This window comes from Marmota marmota, unplaced genomic scaffold, assembly GCF_001458135.2.
Source record: "Marmota marmota marmota unplaced genomic scaffold, marMar, whole genome shotgun sequence".
NCBI classification, from domain to species: domain Eukaryota; kingdom Metazoa; phylum Chordata; class Mammalia; order Rodentia; family Sciuridae; genus Marmota; species Marmota marmota.
Window position 1 is genome coordinate 137,719 of NW_026005990.1, and position 6,180 is coordinate 143,898.

The window sequence follows — 6,180 nt, forward strand, 5'->3', positions numbered from 1 at the left end:
AGAAAATAAGTTTATTTTTATCAAAACCGGAATCCATTCATATTAAAATAAAACTACTATGAAAGAATTCAAGATATACATTCCAAAGTCAAAGTACCTTATGAATTGCTACCTTTAGTTAATGTATTTAACAGTTAGTTGAAAAGTACAATATAGAAGCCAGGAATGTGGCCCATGCCTGTAATCCCAGCAGCTAGGGAGGCTGAGACAGAAGGATCCTGATTTCAAAGCCACCCTTAGCAGCAGTGAGGCACTAAGCAACTCAGTGAAACCTTGTCTCTGAATAAAACACAAAATAGGGTTGGGATGTGGCTCAGCAGTTGAGTACCCCTGAGTTCAATCCCCAGTACAAAAAATAAATCATTTTTTGCTAACTTGTATTTTTAAGCATTAATAATTCAGTTTAAGAAAAGAAGCTTTGATTTGTTTTTAGGAAGTCTCTGAATGCAGCATGGGTGTATGCATGTGAAGTAGCAAAAACTCTTCCTTAAATTTCTATTTTCCAGATTAAAAGTAACTTCAGCAAAATTTCAGTGAAAATCATATCTAAAGTGTGTGAATTATAGGAGTCTTATTTATAATCATTTTATAAACTTTTTAAAGAGGAAAATATTTAAATATTTGACCAAAATCACACTTCTAATACATCTTTTTTTTTGATTTGCAATCCTGTGATTTTCTGAATATCTGTAAATCTTCCAAATGGGATATCCCATTATACAAATACAACTTAAGTATCTATGCATGTATTAATGAGATAAGGCATTTGTAGTCTGATATTGTGACTGTAAGTTCCTGAGGGTCCATGAGCAATCCAACCCTTTGTAACCAACTCTTGATAAGCTGTGTGGTTGAATGTAATGGTACTGTACAGGTTGTTATGGCATTGTAGTATGGGCCACACACACCCAGCCTGAGTGGAATTCAGGTGGAGAAGAAAGTAGATGCAGATGTGGAGAAGGTTTCCCAGAGAGATATTGCTTCAGTCCAGCACTACTGTTTGAGAGTCTTCAACTGGGTGAAGAGGGGCTATATTGAGCATGTGGAATGGGGACCATCTCTAGATTTCTGTAGTTCCAAGCTCTCTTAGGGTGTTGTATACACTATCTGTAAGATCATAGTGAGGAATGAGTTTCAGATGTATGTAGAGAGAGGAGCATAGTCTAAGGTAAATTGTTTACATTTTATTCTAAATACCTCTAAAAGTTTTTGAAGAATGAAGTAAAAGGATTATGATTTTTGTGACCATGATTTTGAGATATGTTATTGTGGGAAGGGATGGCCAGAAGCAATTTTGGTGGCAAGAAGGTCACATATAATATATACATATATATATATATATATATATATATATTTATTGTAGTTTGTTTTGTTTTAGTTGTAGTTGGACACAATACCTTTATTTAACTTTTATGTGGTACTGAGGATCGAATACAGCACCATGCATGTGCTGGGTGAGCGCTCTACCACTGAGGCACAACCCCAGCCCCTTACTTATATAATATTAATGGAATAATTCATGTGAGCAATGACACTTGGCAGAACAAGAGAAAAAGAAGAAACTATGTTTACACGCATAGTGTTGCACACATAAAGATGGATGATCATGATTTGCCTCATTGGCACTCCAGGCTCAGAAAGTCGGAATTATCACCTCATTGTATAACCACTCCATTACCAAGAATTCTTAATTTTTTTCTCATGAAACCTAATTTTACTTATTCTTTCTAATCCAGCTTGAACCCTCATTATTTGATGTCTGAAGGTATTGTTAGGATTTCCTGACTGGTTCTCCTGTCTCTGACTTTGCTCTGTAACTACACACTCATTCTCACCATCCCTCCAGCAGGGGTGCTTCTTCTTTTTTTAATATTCATTTTTTAGTTGTAGTTGGAAAAAATACCTTTATTTATTTTTATGTGGTGCTGAGGATCGAACCCAGGGCCTTGTATGTGCTAGGGGAGCATTCTACCACTGAGCCACAACCCCAGACCTAGGGGTGCTCTTTCTTGCTTACACCACATACTCTTCATGAGTATATCTTCTCACAGCCCCATGTACATGACCTCAGCACCTCTCTGTGCATTTTACACTTTAAAAAAATATTTTTAATATCTTTATTTCATTTATTTATTTATTTATTTGTGGTGCTAACATGCTAGGAAAGTGCCCTACTGATGAGCCACAACCCCAGACCTGCTTTTACACTTTTTACTACCATTTTGATTATTATGAACATTTCACTTGGTCTTAACTGTTGAAAGGAAAGCCTTCAGTGCCATTATACATTATCCCACTGGGCAGAAAACATCCATAGTGTACCATCATTTAAATGTCAAAATCATTTGGGAACCAAAAGCAAATATTCAAGGGTTCATAAAACTGAGTGTGTGGCCTCCTTTTTCCTGTCCTGAAGCATTGTGTGGGAAGAGGGGAATAATGCAGGTGACATACTACCATGACCTTTGGGAGCTTTTTACCCAATTCATATGAGAGCCTGGATTAGGGAGAAGTTTTGAATGCAGAGTGAAAATGAACAATGGAACAATAATCATAGTCTTTTTGTCTCTCTACCCATATGTACTAAGAAATTATTTTAAAATTAAATAAGTCTGTTTTACAGTAGAGTGTCTTAGGGGTCATGAATTTGAACTTTTCTCCTATTTTGAAACCCCTTCTGTAGTACCCTATTAAATATCAACTGGCTTTTCCTTCTCCATCTGCATTCATGGTCATACACTTGGTTCTTCATAATATTAATTATTATTCCCATCCTATGATGTTAGTATAAAAGGGTTCTCAAGTTTTCATGTTTCATGCTTGTTGCTTCTTGTCTTCATGTTCATCATCTTATTATTATTACATTTGTTGTTCAGAAAACCTGTTTCCCTTACCAAGAGCTCAACATTCTGTTTTAAAAGTCAGAGGCCAGAACAGCATATCCTGTTAACATCTGTATCACTGGCTGTTCATTTTCTACATATTTTTTCCTTTCCCAAAATCAAAATAATCAACTAAAGTAAGGATAAAAAACAATATTTATGTACCCAATATGCTCAGTCCCTATGTAGAACTTTGCAGTACCTGGGAGGTGACTCTTATCAATTTTTATTACATTGTTATTTACCTATCATTAATTGATCAAAGTTGTTGGTGGTCAGAACATTTGTTGAGTTTAGTGAAATCTTCCAGTATTAATGTTTTATTTATTTAATCCACTTTAAGTGTCATTTTAAAATGGCACCTTCTGAGGACTGAGTCATCCTGTGTAGAGTTTTCACATTTGGTTTTTGCTTCTCCAATGAAAATACTAAATTTCTAAATAATCTCTTTCTACCATTATGGTTTTAAAATTTGTAGGGTAATTCTTTATAAATAGAGAGTGAAAAAAAGATAGATTTTCATATTTTCAGCTGCTACATGATAATCTACTCAACAAATATTTACTGATGCTTCCTTATTCCTTGCCCTCAGAGAAGAGTACCTGTTGAGCAGTGAGTAAAAATTAATGTTTGGTTAGCATTTACTAGTGATGTTGGCATTAACATTATAAAGAAATGTTACAGAGCCCTTGAGGATCTGTTGCTGTTATAAACCCAAAAGCCCACTCCTTGGTGTCCAGAAATCATAAATGGTCCTATTTAGAACTCTGAGGAAAGAAGCCCTGTGCTAACAATGGTGTGCTTATAGTGAGTGGTACAGTTTACCAAATTAATGAGGGACCAGAATGTGTCTACACTGCCTTAACCAAGAAGAAAAGAAGCTCTTGAGGAAGGAAACTTGCTTGTTTTCTGTCTTTTCATCTTGCCACTATAGTGCGAAGACCCTGAGAGGTCTGTGCTGTGTAAGGAGGGTTGATGTCCTCCCCTCATACATGTTGTGTAGCAACCAGAATGTTATTGTGCATAGAATAATATATAATATTAATAATAATATCTAGCCAGGAAGCTGCTTCAGTCTTGCTATTGGTGCATCCTCTTCACATAGCAGATGTCTGTGCCTGGGACTCATCCACATCACATATTTCCTTCTAATTCTACTCAGCATTAAACAGTGTTGCCATCCAAACTGAGGGCAGGACCATTCTTCTGTAGAAAATGTGGAAAAGTAAAGTTCTCAAACATTTTTACTTACTTATTTTTGTGGCTGTGATTCACCGTATTTCTTATCTTTATTTATTTTATTATCCAGTGGAAGAAGACACAGAATAAAGTTCACAATCAGGGAAAGAATCTATACCCACAGCCAGTGATCAGCCTTTGCACTCTCTGGAGAGACAAATGAATGGGAACCAAGAGAAAGGTGACCAGACTGATAGTAAAAAGAACAAAACTGAAAAAGAGAAGAAACAAAGATAAAATGAAAGCCAAGAAGGGAATGATAAAGGGTTTGGGAGACATGTTCAGGTAAATCTTTACCACTGGTAACCAGAGAACCCTTAAATATACAGTCATGAACTTAACAACAAGGATACCTCTGAGAAAAGCTTCTTAGGTAATTTCATTATTGAGCATACATCTTGGAACTTACATGTTATATCCTACTGCATGCTGAGCTGTGTGGTACATGCTATTATATATGTGGTCTGTGGTTTACCAGAATGTTAGGTGGCACATGACTGTATATTATGGTGACATTTAAATAAAAAACACAAGAAGCACAGATTTGAAAACAGTATCTTTGAAGACAACAAAAATTCTTTTATCATTTCCAGTCTTAGCTACTGCACCTTTACTTTTTTCAGGATTTTGTTTAGTTATTTCAGCAGCCTTCAATATGGTATCTTGCCAACGATGTGGGTAACCCTGGGGAGGTAGGAGGGAGTCCTCTTTGTCTTCAGTTTGTACAACAGGAAGAGGCCCAGGGAAACAAAGGGCTATTAAAGTAGTTTTTGCTCTTTTTTGTGTTGCAAGAGTGGTTCATTATGTAGATTTAACCCAGACTTCAAGTTGTAGTAGCATTTAAAAGTCTATATATAACAAGTCTAATAAAAAATGTTTCACATAGAACTTCAATTAAGCTGTGTTGATTAATTTAATACTTATTACTTTAGTCTGCAAAGATTGATTAAACATAATCTCTGCCTATTTCTTGACGGTTCTTTTTGTGTCCCTAAATTGTACTCTAGGATTACTTAGCATATCATTTTTTTACAAATCATTGCTGTACAATAAAAGTGACAAGTTGTTCAGAAGTTTCACTGAAACTCCCCATAAATGTTCATCTAAGGTTATTTATAATATTAAGGTATTTAATGTTAAATATAAAGATTGCCTGATTGTTCCATAAATTAAAGCCCTAAACACATGAAGATGATGGTTTAAAATTGAAATCATATAGTACAGTCTCTTGACTTTTCAAAAGTAGTTACCCTATGTTATAAATCCCTTCCTTTTGACTTGTGTTTAATTGCAGAATGTGAATAAGAGTTTTATTTTCATGGACTTAGGATCCTCAGGTTGACCTCCATACCTCAGGGTGTTACAGGTGTGTCAGATCTGGAACCTTGAGGAATCAGGACTCAGCCGGAAGGTTACAGGACACAGCAGATGTGTTCTGTAAATGTGCTGAAGTCAAGTGCATGGGAGAAGGAAATTATATAGATTCATATTAACACAAAATCTGGCTTGTTCACAGTATTATCTTCAGTTTAAATAGGATTCATTTCTCCAATGGTTCAGAGCAGTCAGATCTTTATCATTTTTTCATTAGACTTTTTCTAATTCATATACTGCTCCTTCTAAAATCCATCTTCAGTCAAATCATCATTCTTCATTATATTTCATGTCCAAAAATATTCATGGAACAAAATAGCTCTTACTGCCCTTTGTTTAAGCTCCTTTTATTAGCCAGGGGGCTTTTCTTTCCATATATACAATCTGACACCTCAGCAACTGGCACCTACACAATGCACAAGACACAGGCTGCTGACCATTAATTAAAATTTAAGAAATTTGTGCTAGTGCCATCTTTAAATTAGAGAATAATACGTGGAAGGAAACCTCCTACAAGAATGCAGCATAGTCACATTTCTAGGGCTCTCCTGAAAGCATATTGAAAACTAATGGCTTATTAGTTTTCATTCATCAACCAATATTTATCTGATAGATAAAAGGATTCTGGACTTGTTAGGTTGTAATTGGTAAACAAATTTCTAGTCTTTTGAGGGTACCTTAATTA